This window comes from Sus scrofa, chromosome 3 (assembly GCF_000003025.6).
Source record: "Sus scrofa isolate TJ Tabasco breed Duroc chromosome 3, Sscrofa11.1, whole genome shotgun sequence".
Classification (NCBI taxonomy): domain Eukaryota; kingdom Metazoa; phylum Chordata; class Mammalia; order Artiodactyla; family Suidae; genus Sus; species Sus scrofa.
In genome coordinates, this window is record NC_010445.4 from 112,238,864 (window position 1) to 112,253,200 (window position 14,337).

At 48.6% G+C, this 14,337-nt stretch overlaps 1 protein-coding gene across 1 annotated transcript in view; it reads right to left on the reverse strand.

Moving 5' to 3' along the window:
• DPYSL5 (dihydropyrimidinase like 5) overlaps nucleotides 1–14,100 on the reverse strand; it is a 97,426-nt gene extending 83,326 nt beyond the window's left edge. Inside the window, exon 1 of the mRNA XM_003125320.3 lies at nucleotides 13,952–14,100. The gene's annotated coding sequence lies outside the window, so the exon portion shown is untranslated. The remainder of the gene's footprint in view (nucleotides 1–13,951) is intronic.

Consider the following 14,337-nt stretch of genomic DNA (forward strand, 5'->3'; position numbering starts at 1 on the left):
CAAAGTCTCAGAAAGGGAACGATAAACAAATGAAGTCACGGCTTCCTGGGGTAACATGGGTGAGGAAGACCTGCGCTGGAAACAGGGAGGCGAGAGAGCTGTGGATTAGTTTTTGATGCTGTTGAAAAAATTTCCACAAACTTAATGGCTTAAAACTATGCGTATTTATGACTTGCTTTCTCTGGGTCAGGAGCCCCGAGCTCTCTGCTTCGGGCCTCACAGGCTGCGATCAAGCTGTTGGATGGGCTGTGTTCTCACCTGGAGATCTGGCTGGAGAGAACTCGCTTCCAAGCTCCCTTGGTTTGTTGACTGACTTCATCTCCTTATGGTCACAGGCTTCCAGCTAGAGGCCCCTCAGCCCCTAGAGGCCACCCAATGTCTTGCCAAGTGGGCTTTCCCAGCACAGCCACGTACTCATCAAGCCAGCAGGGAGCATTCCTAGAGCAGGTGTGCCTGCCAGATGGGGTCTCACATCACATAACAGTCAAGAGAATGATGCCCCATCTTGGCCATCTTTTCATCGTTAAAAGTAAGTTGCAGGAAGACAGCACCGAAAGGGGTGAACCCAGGAGTCTGTCTTCCCCGTCTTTACAGAGAAAACATGCCCTCGAGCAACCAGAATGTGGAGTTCCCACTGTGAATCTGACTACTATCCATGACAACGAGGGTTCGATCCCTGGTCGAAAACGCAGCTTGGATCTGGCGTTGCCGTGGCTGCGGTGTAGACCGGCTGCGACAGCTCCGATTCCACCCCTAGGCTGAGAACCTCCATATGCCGTGGGTTCGACCCTAAAAAAGACAAAAAAGAAAAAAGTAACCAGAATGCAGAATGCAAAGCAGAATGGAACGAAGACTCTACAGGAGGGACCTAATTCTCCAGGAGGATCCAGAGGTCACTTAACCCATCACTGGAGATTAAAGAGGACAGAGCCTCAGAAGCTGTCCCCCAGACACAGCTCATTGGAGGTTAAATTGCCCTGGAGGTCCCTCCTCTGGGAAATGATTACACACGGTCTAAGGTTCTTTTTAGCCCCAGTATCCTAGGATGACACCTGCCCGGCTCGCTGCAGGTTTCAGTAAGCACCTGTCCCAGGAAGAGAGGGAAGCAGGAATAAGCACAGGCACACAGCACTGTGGGAGGTTGGGGACACCCCACTAGTGCTTATCTTCGGCATTCTAAGATTTACACCACATTTTCCTGAAGAAAAAAGTGACTAACAGGAAAAATATTAGAAAAGCTATTTGCCAGTCAGCACTGATGGGTCATCCTCACTTCCTGACCTCAAAGCCTTTCTTTTTTGAATGGGCTACCCATTCTATCTCTTCGGTTGGCACCAAAGCCCTACTCTGCAGGCTTATTTAGGAGTCCTCCATCTGGGCGTCCACTTGAGAACATGAGCCACGAGCACGGGGCCCAGAACGACACCCTTCTCCAACCTTCTCCAATTGTCTTGAATCTCCAGCAGGTGAGCCAGAGCCAACCAGGGCTGCCAAATTATTATTGTTTCAACAGGTAAAAAGTATACTTGATAGAATTCCTGTCGTGGCTCAGCAGAAACGAACCTGACCAGCATCCATGAGAGCGTGGGTTCAATCCCTGGCCTTGCTCAGAGGGTTAAGGATCCGGCGTTGCCGTGAGCTGTGGGGTAAGTCGCAGATGTGGCTCAGATCCCGAGTTGCTGTGACTGTGGTGCAGGCTGGCAGTCACAGCTCTGATTCGACCCCTGGCCTGAGAACTTCCAGAGGCTGAAAGTTCAGCCCTAAAAAGCAAAAAAAAATTTCTAAAAAGTATGCATGATAAACAGTTTAACCTCAGAAATAGTGAAATGTTCCCCAGGCCCCTCCTCTAGAGAGAAGTACCATCATAGATTTTCTTGTATTTCCTCCCAGGCACAGTCTGTGCATATGTAAGTATATGGGTATATATTTTCTATCACATAAGTGGCAGTATGCATTAAATATTGTTCTGTCCGTTTTCTCCCTATTCAGTGACATATAATGGAGACTGTTCTATATCAGAACAGAAATTACCTGTCTTTTTTTAATGGCTGTATAGTATTTCTTTGTAAGGATGGATCATAATGTGTTTAACTAGCTCTCCAATGATGAGAATTTAGGTTGGGTCTAATTTTTTGCTCTTAAAAATAATGTTGCAATAATATCCCTTCCTTTTGAAAAATCTGTTTGTTTGTTTTTTTTCTTTTTATGGCCCCACATGCGGCATATGGAAGTTTCCAGGCTAGGGGTCAAATCAGAGCTGCAGCTGCCAGCCTACACCACAGTTTCAGCAATGCCAGATCCCAGCCACATCTGTAACCTACGCTACAGCTTTCGGCACTGCTGGATCCTTAACCCTCCGAGTGAGGCCAGGATCGAACCAGCAACCTCACAGACACTAAGCGGGTTCTTAACCCGCTGAGCCACAACAGGAACTCCCCTTCCTGTTTTTCATTGCGCAATATACTTAGTACATGTTTAGGATAAATTCGTAGAAATGGTACTGCTGGGGTAAAGGGTGTGTGCAGTTTCCATTTTGTGCAGATGCCGCCAAATGGCAAGGCTGCTGGTTTGGGCTGGGAAGGAGTCATGACCGTCTCGGCAGCCACACAGCAAGCCTGTCGCAGAACATCGGAGCCACCAGATCGCAGCTGGTCTCCACCTCTTCCCTGTACAGGAGGGAACCCAGCCATTCTGACTGGACTGCCTCTGCACCAGCTGTCACACTGTCCAGCCTGTTCATGTGACAATCATGTACTTTGACGAAACTGTTATATACCTTTAGTATCTCCAAGCCCCTAACTTTAGCACCTAGAGAATACCATTAGCTCCGCTTGCTGAGGGCTTACTAGGTACCCGGCAGGGTCCGTACATGCTTTCCCTTGAGTCCTCCTCAGAAACCTAGGAGAAAGATATTAACATCCCTTTCAATCACAAGGAAACTGAGGCTTGGGGAGATGAAATGACTCTGCCTCTCACACCCAGAAAGTAGCAGAGTCAGGATTCAAACTCCATCTCTCCCCCACGTGCAAGCTCCTCGCTGGAAATTGCGCTGTTCCTCGCAGCCACTCAGGAAGTACATGAGAGGAGGTTCGAGCCCATCTCAAATAACAGCTCAGTGCAACTAAGTCCAGTTCCTGGATTTTAGTAAACAGCTGTCTTACTTGCCGGGCTGTTCTAACAGTCATTTCCACTTCCTGGCTATTTGCATTCTACTGGCAGAGATATATATATAATATATATCTCTGCCAGTAGAATATATATATATTATATATAAATATATGTGTGTGTATATATATATATATATATATATTTTTTTTTTTTTTTTTTTGCTTTTTGCTTTTTAGGGCTGCACCCGTGGCACATGGAGGTCCCCAGGCTAGGGGTCGAATCGGAGCTGTAGCCACCGGGCCTAAACCACAGCCACAGCAATGCCAGGTCTGAGCTGCATCTGCGACCTACACCACAGCTCATGGAAATGCTGGATCCTTAACCCAGTGAGCGAGCCCAGGGATTGAACCCGCATCCTCATGGATCTAGTAGGGTTCATTAACCACTAAGCCATGATGGGAACTCCTCTACTGGCAGATATTTAACTATGTATTGAATGCTTCCCATAACTGTTTCATCTCTCCACAACTCAGATACTATTTAATTTCTTTCACGATGGCCAACCGTTGGTGCTATCTGCTATTAAGAGACAACACAATTTTTTATAGAATTTATTGATAAAAACTGGCTTTACTGGGAATCCTTTGCTCCCTAAATTATCATTACAGGTCCTGTTTTTAATAACTGATTATCTCAGACAATTTTATTCCTATATCTACACAAATTCTTGGATAAACAACTTGCCAGCTAAGACTGATTGGAAAGCATTTTCTGATCAGAGAACTGTGTGACATGTATTATGCATTTCAAGGAATTAACACATATTTATGCAGGTTTCTTTATGTGAAAATTATCAGATATGAGTAAAACTGCATCCCCCACACTAAAAACGGTTTGTTTGGGGTTTTTTTTTTTTTTTGTCTTTTTGCCATTTCTTGGGCCACTCCCTTGGCATATGGAGGTTCCCAGGCTAGGGGTCTAATCGGAGCTGTAGACGCCGGGCTACACCACAGCCACAGCAACGGGGGATCCGAGCCTCTGTCTGCAACCTACACCACAGCTCACGGCAATGCCGTATCCTTAACCCACTGAGCAAGGCCAGGGATCGAACCTGCAACCTCATGGTTCCTAGTTGGATTCATTAACCACTGAGCCACGACGGGAACTCCCTAAAAATGTTTTAAAAGGGAATCTCAATTCTTGAAATCAGCTGGGTTATAAAATCATGCATGTGATGTTCATGAAGATGTAAACACTGTCTAAATTTTTAAGAATCGAACAGAACCTAAATGTTCATCAATTTGGTTAAATATAGTACATTACAATGAACTGGCAGGCAGCCACTTAAAAGTTTGCATTTCTAAATTAGGTACACAGAAAAGTTTTATTCTAATGTCAGATGAGAGAACAAGATACAACATAGTATCCATGCTGTGGTGATTACAACTCTGAAAAAATTACATGAATATGTGGACAAAGGCTTGGTGAAACAAGCAAGTGTTCCATCAGCTGTATCACCAAAATGGTCTACAAGAGGGGTTTTTTTGGTTGTTTTTTTGGGGGGGTCTCTTTTTTTTAGGGCCGCAGCAGAGGCATATGGAGGTTCTCAGGCTAGGGGTCCAATCAGAGCTGTAGCCACTGGCCTACATCACAGCTCATGGCAACGCCAGATCCTTGACCTGCTGAGCGAGGCCAGGGATCAAACCCACAACCTCATGGTTCCTAGTCCGATTTGTTTCCACTGTGCCACGATGGGAACTCCTACAAGTGGTTTTATAACTGATTAAATATTGGATTATACACTTTAAAGTGTGAAATGAAACCCTATATTAAAAAAGATTTGGAATGTCTAAGTGCTTAAGGGACTCAGAGTTTAAGCAGTTAATCTAGGTTTTAAAGCAATGATGAATTGGGTCTCACGCACTTGCTTATAGTACCAAACACAGCAGGCCACGTGGCAGGAAAAAAAAATTCTTTCTTGGGAACAACTTGGGTTGTGAATGGGTCTCAGAGAGAAAAACCAGACGAGTTAGGAATTCAGAGGAGGGTGTCATGCTCCTTCATTTCTTTACACGTCATCCTACAATTGTGCCTGAATTGCTGCCCTTGCTCGCCCCTGGCCCTGTTTGTCACTGCCATCTCTGGCCAACAATGACGAGCAGCCGTGGAGAGGAGATGGGTTTGCCTAGATCCACCATCTGGAGGCTACTGCTCATATCCTTGGGTCTCATCTTCATTGCTTTAGCTGCAGAGGTTTTTTTCATTATAATCCCATCGTAAAAATCATGTGCCTTTTAAATCTTGTTAGAGCCCCTCCCCAGATGGAATACATGCTATACTTTTAATTCCTAAATAAGAAACATGAACTTTGTGATCCCAAGCTGACACTTTTTGAGGAGTTTTTTAAGCCACAGAATTCCCGCAATTCAAATGTACTCTTTGACCTAATACAAGAAATACAAAAGAGTAAATAAACTGAATAAAAAGCACTAAGTTAATCTTGTCCAAGGCGGATAGGACATCTTCGGAATGATCTTTGCAATTATAATGATGCTCAAATTTTCCTTTAGAAACAAGAGGAAGGACATTGCTGCAGCAAGACTAAGGCTAAAGCACAACCACTGGTTTAAAAACGTTCATTTCAGCTAATAGAGTCAGACACAGCTACAGTTCTATTTTTTTTTGCTAAAGAATAAGAGTTTAAAACCAACCTCTGATCAAGCCACAAAATCGTGCCACCATTTAGGGCTTCTAAGAACAGTTTAATTACAGCATTGCATCCCTTGGGAGTGACTTAAAAAAAAAAAAATTTCACCATTAATCTTACTATCTGGCAAGGTCTACCAGAACACAACATATGTGTAGCCTTGACCCAAATTCTACTCCTAAGTATATACCCCCAAAGAAATACATGTTTGTTCACCAACAGACATATACTAGAATAGTCACACGAGCACCATTCATGAGAGCACCAAACTAGAAACTACCCAAGTACCCATTAACAACATGATGGATAAATAAATTGTGGTTCATTTACACAATGGAATGCTACATAGCAATGAAAATGAGCAAATAAAATGCAATAAAACTAACACTGAACAAAAGAAGCCATTCCTGGAGATCCCATCATGGCTCAGTGGTTAATGAACCCAACTAGCATCCATGAGGATGCGGGTTCAATCCCCGGCCTTGCTCAGTGGGTTAAGGATCCAGCATTGCCATGAGCTGTGGTGTAGGTCACAGATGCAGCTCAGATCCTACATTGCTGTGGTGTAGGCCGGCGGCTACAGTTCCTATTGGACCCCTAGCCTGGGAACCTCCATATGCCGCGAGTGCAGCCCTAGAAATACAGAAAGACACACACACACACACACACACACACACACACACACACACACACACAAAGAAGTCATTCCTGAAAAAGTACCCACTACATGATTTGATCTATAAAAAGCTCAAAAATAGGCAAAGCTGATCTATGCTGATAGCGGTCAGTGACCTTGGAAGAAGAGCAGTGGTGGCTTGGGGTTTCAGGGGGTTTCAGGGGTACTGGTGAGCTGTTTCTTGATCAGGTGCTAATTACATGGCTAGGTTTCGTTTGAAAATTCATTAAGCTGGGAGCTGCCATTATGGCTCAGTGGTATTGAACCCAACTAGTATCTATGAGGATGTAGGTTCAATCCCTGGCCTTGCTCAGTGGGTTAAGGATCCGGCGTTGCCATGAGCTGTGGTGTAGGTTGCAGATGCGCCTTGGATCCAGAATTGCTGTGGCTGTGGTATAAGCCAGCGGCTACAGCTCCAATTCAACCCCTAGCCTGGGAACTTCAATATGCCACAGGTGCGGCCCTAGAAAAAAAAAGCAAAAAAAAAAAAAAAAATCATTAAGCTATACACTTATGATTTGTATACTTTTGTGCATATCTGTTATACTTCACTAAAAAGTTTGAAAAATAAAAATATTTTAAAAATACATCCTCAGCCCCCCAAAGTCACCATTTTGTGTATGTGTGTGACCCAAATACTTGGCAATACAACAAGCTTAAAACATTCGAGTAACTTCGTTCAAGTTTCACATCTGTTGGAAACAGGAGCAAACAGGCATGAAATGAAAAAAAAAAACAAAAACTGGAGGCTACATTTGAATTTTGTAACAGGATGAACACATCAATCCGCAAAGACAGAAATCTAGTTGAAGTGGTAAAAATGAGAAAGGAGGCGATTTTGCCATCAATAGCAGTGGGTCATGCTCTGCAAAGAACAAAGGGAAGGACAGGACCAGACAAAAGCAGGGAGAATAAAGACTCAAGGCCTGAGAAATTAGAGGCAAGCTCATGGCAGATTTGAAATCAACAAAGAGAATGCCTATCCACAGACACTGAGGTGACACAAAGATGGTGTGACTCTGTCCCGGGCACTGCAACTGTGTATGTGACACTGTGACACGTTCATAAGGGGTGAGGCAGTGACAGACCCAAAAACCTTTGCTGAGCCAGTGAAAAGGGACAGATGGTGGCGGGAGGGACACGACACCCAATTCAGGATGTAAATATTCTCCTGTTTTGATTCAAGAGTCTCTAGTTGTTCCTAAAACCTCAACTTCACTTGGGCCAAATGATTACAAATTTAAATGGAGAGCCAGCGATACTCAGTGGCCAGAAAATCCTGTAAAATATCATCTCAATCATTCAGCCTGTCATTCTTTCAGTATTATCTGTTGAATGCTTGCCCTCAGCCATATCTTATGTGGGAAGCTACAGGGATGAAAAAAGTGACCCAAATTCTATTTTAGACAAGGTAAGGATCACTATTCTGTAATGGACTAGCCCATGGCTAAGTTCTTCCGTTTACTGTAAACCTTATACCCAACAAGTAGTGTTTAAAAGCACAGACTGGGAAGGTTAGTTTTTTGCTTTTTTTGTTTTTGGTTCTGTTTTTTAGGACCCCAGGTATGGCATACGGAGGTTCCCAGGCTAGGGATCGAATCAGTGCTGCAGCTGCCAGCCTACACCACAGCCCTAGCCATGCAGGATCCGAGCTGTGTCTGTGACCTACACCCCTGCTCACGGCAACACCAGATCCTTAACCCACTGAGTGAGGTCAAGGATTGAACCCGAGTCTTCGTGGACACTAGTTGGGTTTGCTACCGATAAGTCACAACAGGAACTCCTGTGATGGTTAGTTTTGGGGTGTCAGCTTGGACAGGCTACAGTTGTCAGTTATTCAATCAAACACTCATTTGTTGTACACCTATAAATTCACTAAGTAATTAAAAAATAACCAACATTCATCTTGTGTGTTGCCGGGAAGGAATTTTACAGATGTGGTTAACATCTACAGTCAGTTAACTTTCAGGCGATTTTCCTCAATCATGAAGGTGGGCTTCATATAATCAGTTGAAAGACCTTAAGAGAAAAACTCAGGTTTCCCAGAGAAAGAAGACATTCTGTCTTAAGGTTAAGCATTATAAGGTCCATGCAACATCAGCTCCTACCTGAAAGCTTCCAGCCTGCTGGCCTGCCCTGCAGCACATCAGACTTGCCAGCCCCCACAATCTCATAAGCCAGTCCTCACTGGTTCTGTTTCTCTGGAGAACCCCAACTTACAGAGACCCTAAGCAGATTCTGGGTTTGAAGCTTGACTCTGCTGCTTCTCTGGCTGGGTGGTTTCTGTACTTCTGTTGCTTCATCTGTAAAATGGGGGTAGTAACAGTACTTAACCTATAGGAACCACCTAGCATAGAATGAGTGCTTTCAAAGTGCTTGTTAAAAAAGCAATTCTGGGAGTTCCCATCATGGCGCAGCGGAAACGAACCTGACTAGGAACCACGAGGTTGCGGGTTCCATCCCTGGCCTTGCTCAGCAGGTCAAGGATCCTGCATTGCCATGAGCTGTGGTGTGGGTCGCAGACGTGGCTCAGATCCCTCATTGCTGTGGCTGTGGTGCAGGCCAGCTGCTACAGCTCCAATTCGACCCCTAGCCTGGGAACCTCCATATGCCTCGGGTGCAGCCCTAAAAATACAAAAAGACAAAAAAAGCAATTCTGTGCTGCCACGTTTGTTTCTTAGCTGGAGAACTTGAGATATTTTTAATCCCCACAATTTGCCATCCACCAACCATGATCAGTCTTCCCTCCAAGAACAGAGGAGTCTCCGAACAACAGCACCTCACCAGTTACGGATGCCTGCTTGTTCCTTTAGATGGTGTAGGAGCAGGATGAGTTGCCAGGCCAACTCTATACCCAAGGATGATTTGGCAACGCTGGGGTCAGAGCCCTTCTGGAACATTCTTAACACCGTGAGTCCTCAGCTGCTGAAAACAGCTGTGTTTAAAGAGGCTCAGACTCAGCGCAGAGCTATTCCTACTATTTGCAAGAGTAGGAGCTTCAGCAAGGCATCCAAATCACTCCTTCTGTTCCCACTATTGATACCGCACAGCAGCTTGCTCTGGCCCTTTGGGATGAACGATTCAACAGGGAATCAAAATGCAGTTTTTATGGGCACGCATTCTGGGGGAGGTTATGATAACAGGTGCCAATGGTCACAACGAACACTTCTTGAGCACTTCCTAGGTGCCAGACTCCGCTCTCAATGCTATGCATATATTAACTCATATAAACCCCATCGTACAAACCCCCGAGAGAAAAAAAACCAACTCTTCTGGGGATAGATGGACAGAAAGTGGCAGAGTTGGGATTTGATCCCAGGCTTTCTGGCTCAGATCTAGGCTCTCCCTCCTGTGTCCCTTGCCTCTGAGTCTGGATTGGGAGAAGGGGGTCTAGGTGGCAGGAGAACAAAACTGGGCTGTGATGGGTGGGAGGGCATGAGGCTCAGGAGAGGCTCCGGTTAAGTCCATTTGCTTACACTGAAGACATGCCAAAGATTGAAACAAATCATACACAGTATTATATACATGAATTTCATTTGTGAAAGGATATAATGTGTCTGCTTTTATACATAAACCTCAAAGTCTATCAAAGATTTACATCACAGTATTTGAACCTTTCATCTTCATATGAAAAATTTAAGACAAAGGGATCTGGACATTACTTCTTATCTATTCACTAGCAGGGCAAAAAAACCAAACACCTTCCCACTTGTTTTTCTCATTTGATGTCATTTTATACCAACTTCTCCCCCACTGGTTTTAACATGGACAAAAATCTCCTGTATTATTGTTCTTCTACAGGATCCTGCCAGCTAAGTCTTAGAAGACGTTTCTGAAATATTTTCTCATCGTTTAGAAAACCAAAATGTATGAACAGGTTCCGATTGTATCAGAATTTGGCTAATTTTGACACCAGAAAGATAGATTGGGTCTTACATACTCTTTTCTAATAATACCAACTTCTCTGGCTCTCACTGTTGATCTAAATCCTAATTTCCCCCAGAGATTCGTCCACATTTGTGATGGCCTTTGGCCTGCAGCTCCCTGGAGCTGACCTCTGTGTCGGAGAAGCTATGATTAAGGAGGGCGAATTCTCAGATATCCATGGCAGAGAACAGGAGCAGTGGAGGAACCACAGACGAGGGCTACACCAGGTCCCCAAACCTAACTTTTGGCCAGGTGTGCAGACTTGCCTCGCTGGGTAACTGTTTCCAGAGGTGAAGACAGTGCATTGAGAATACTGAAACTGCCCGGGCTCACGTCTGCATCTTGGAGAGGCTATGCCGAACATGGGCAGGTGGACATGTCCCGTGAACATGGGTTGTATACCTGGATAAGGTTGGTCCCCAGGGTCAGGGAGGTGGGAGTTAAGAATAGCTCCCTGGAATTTTGGGGACATAAAGTCCTTCTCTGGGGCCACCTGCCTCTCCCCTCTGTCTTCCAGGCATTTTCACAGGAGGCAGCAGGGAGATGCTGCTTTCTCTCTAGCTTCCCCATAGAAATGAGGAATGCCAGCTCATCTATGGACTGACTCCCCATGAGGCAAAGATCAGGATGGACGTTCACACAGCACTTTGAGGATTACACCCTCTAATAAATCCATAAAGTTCTTTTAAAAAGAATAAACCAAAACATTCCCTCTTGAAACCTCCGTGCCACGAAAACACATCTCCTGCTGGAGTTTTTCAAATAAGAAAAGCCTTCAGTATCAGATTTTTGGTGTCCTGATATTGAAGTTCCTGGTTTTCACCTACTCTGGAGGTAGAGAGCTCTATTAATGTAGTTTAAAACACCCAATGAACAACACTCCAGCGACTCCTTCCAGACCAGTTTTGTAAATTCCGAGAGACACCTCCTGAAAGCACCACCCTTTAAAACCAGCAGGATATAGTCAACTGTGGCTGCCACCGGGTACAGCCCAGACAGGAGAACTACACCTCGGCAGCCACCATTCAGTCTGAGCAAGAGCCAACAGGCACATCACAGCCCCTCACCGTTTGCATCAACCTGGGTAAGAAAGAAAATCCTGAGGTTTCAAGGCTGGGCTAAGAGAACCAAAAGGCTCATTTGTCAACTTTATGCCAAATATGTCACACTGGTTTGTCCTATGATGCTCTGTCATTTAGCCAAGCTTCCTCCACTCCTGGAATAAAAATGCTTCTTCCTTGCCCCCCCTCTTTTTTAAATAAATGACAATTTAAAAGTACACATCTATGCTAAAGAGTCACCCTTAATATCAGCTAGCAATTATCAAAGAAGACCTGTAAAACAGAATGCTGGGTTTTGACTGTTGCTTCCCATGTCAAGACGCTGCAGCCTGACATGAAAGATGCTTAGACAGCAAGCAAGACTCTGAGAGCCTGGAAAGCTCTGTTGAGCCCCTTTTTGTGTTTCCATTTCTGTCCATCTGCTTTCCCATGGGCGAGAAGACACCTCCTATCACAGAGCTGTCTCAGTCTTAGGTCAGCAGACAATACGGGAGGAAGCAGCAAAGGCTGGATGCACTGGCTTGGGTGTGGTCACTGGCCAAGAGAAGCACTGGTCCCTTGGTTGCAGGTTCTAAGACGGGGAGCCGCACCCGTGGAGGGTCATCTCCCCATTTTCCCACAATCCGCACCAGCCCCGGCTGCTCCCTCTATGAACACACAGCAGACCGTGGATGTGAGCCGTCTACCCAGACAAAGCCGGCCTCTCAGGGAACCCGCTCAGCAACGAGGCGACCTCCACAGGTCGTCCCCGACCGTCTCGCTTGTTGGTCAACAGCAAGGGGCAGGGGGCGGCGCCGCAGCCAAGAGGCAGCAAAACCAGGGGCGGCGTCTGTCTGCGGGTCGCACAGTCGGAGCGGACGCGCGGCTCACACCAGGGAACTATGAGCGGGGCTTGGTGGCCCCACACAACCCCCAAGGGATGAGCACGTGCCCTGTGATTTCTCCGGGAGCATCTTCTGCCCCAGAAAACTGCACACTCGAGTTCGGGGGGCGGGGGTCCTGGTTCGCGGTCGGGCGGGTACCAGTGCCGGCTATTGTTCTCCGGGTCTCCCGGGCGGGAGGCGTCCCCCGTCCCGCCTCCCCGGCGGCATCTGCCGCTGGACCAAGCCTTTCAGCTCCGCGAAGGCAAGGGTGTGCCTGCGGCGCTGCAGATGATCACGAAACCCTAAACGAGTCCCTATGGGCTGGTGTCAAGCCGGGAGACAAAGCTCCTGGCGGGGACAGGCAGCTCGGTCCCGGATCCGCCATCCTGGGTCCGTCGCCGGGTCCCAGAGCCACGCCCAGCCCGCCGCAGGCCCGCCAGGCCCCCTCGCCGGAGCAGAGGGTCTCCAGGCCCGAGGCCCGCCCCCAGCCACCTGCCCCTCCCTTCCCCGGAGACCTCCCTCCCCAGGGAGACCCCTCCCCTCGCGGCGCGGGTCTCCTCCTCCCAGGCGCCGACCCTCCTCGAACCCAAGCAGTCTCCACCCTCCCGCTGCCCTCCTCCCCTCCGCGTTCTTCGTCAGCCCCAGCCTCGCCTCGCGCCACCTGCTCCAAGCGCCTCTCCTCCGTCCTCAGACCCTTCCCTTTCCTCCCCAAACCCTGCTCTCCTCTCCTCCCTCCTCTCAGACTTGGTCACCTGTCCCCACCCAGTTTCCCCACCTCCCCTCTTTCCTCATCTTTGGTGAAACAGAGGCCTCGTCCCTGCCTCTCCCCATCCCAGCTTCTCGCCAGCTCGGACGCCTGCCTCCTCCCCAGGTCTTGGGGTGTCGACATCTCTCGCCCGCCAACTCGATGCAGCCGGGAGGGCTCCTGCGCTGGGCTCCGGCGAAGGGACCCAGCTTGGCGCCCATTCTGAGCCGGGCAGGGGGCAGGCGGCCTTTGTGGTTCAGACAGGTGCCTCGGAGGCGGCAGGCGAATCGTCCTCGGGCGTCCGCTCGGTTAACCAGGCGGGTGGAACCGGCCGCTGGGTCCGGTCGAGGCTGGGCAAACCCCAACTCGGAGGCGAGAGGGACAGGAGGGTGTGTTTGGGGGGGGGGGCAGAGGGCCGAGCCCATCTAGGGACTCGGACAAGACGCGCCCAGGACCAGAGAAGCCCCCTCCCGGGCTTCCAGCCATTCGCTGCAGCTCGACGAGTAAGGGTGGGCGCCTACTGTGGCTAGGAGTGAACCCCCTCCAACCAAGCCGCTTTCTCACCTCAGTTCTTTGCAACCCCACAAGCATCTATCTATTAAACGCCTACTGTGAGCAAGGCATCATCGCACGGCGCCCTGGGAGCCCTGCGGGCTTACAAAGAGAAACCGATTCGGGACCCCGTTTAGCCCGGGATGACCTCCAGCAATCCCAAACCATACCTCCGCGCGTCCCCAGCAGCGGGGCCCCTCGACGCACTCCGGCCCCCGCCCTATTGTGCGCCTCTAAGAGAAACAGAGACTGTGTGAGACGATGTCCCAGCCCGGGGAGAAAAAGCCCACCACCCGCCCCGCCATCACCCACTCCTCCGGGGAGCCGCGGCTGCGAGGGTCCGTCGGTGGCTGGGTTCTCCTCCTGTCTCGCCGCGGCGCGGGAGCTGCGGGTGCTCGGGGCGGCGGCGGCTGCACGCGCGCTCGCTGGCTCGATCGCCGCCTTGGCGCGCCGGGCGCTGGAGTCCGAAGCCGCGAGCAGGGGAGGGGACTTGGGTGAGGGCTGGAGGCGGCCTCGGCCAATCACAGTCGCGACGGCTCCTCCCCCTGTGCTCCCCACCTCGCGCGAGCAGGTTAGGGGGAGGCGGGAACCGGCTGCGCCCCGCATCCTCTGCGCCTTGGGACTACAACTCCCAACAAGCCCTGCTGCAGGGCCGGGGGCCGGGAGGGGGCGGAGGGCGCGGCCAGGGAACCCGCCGA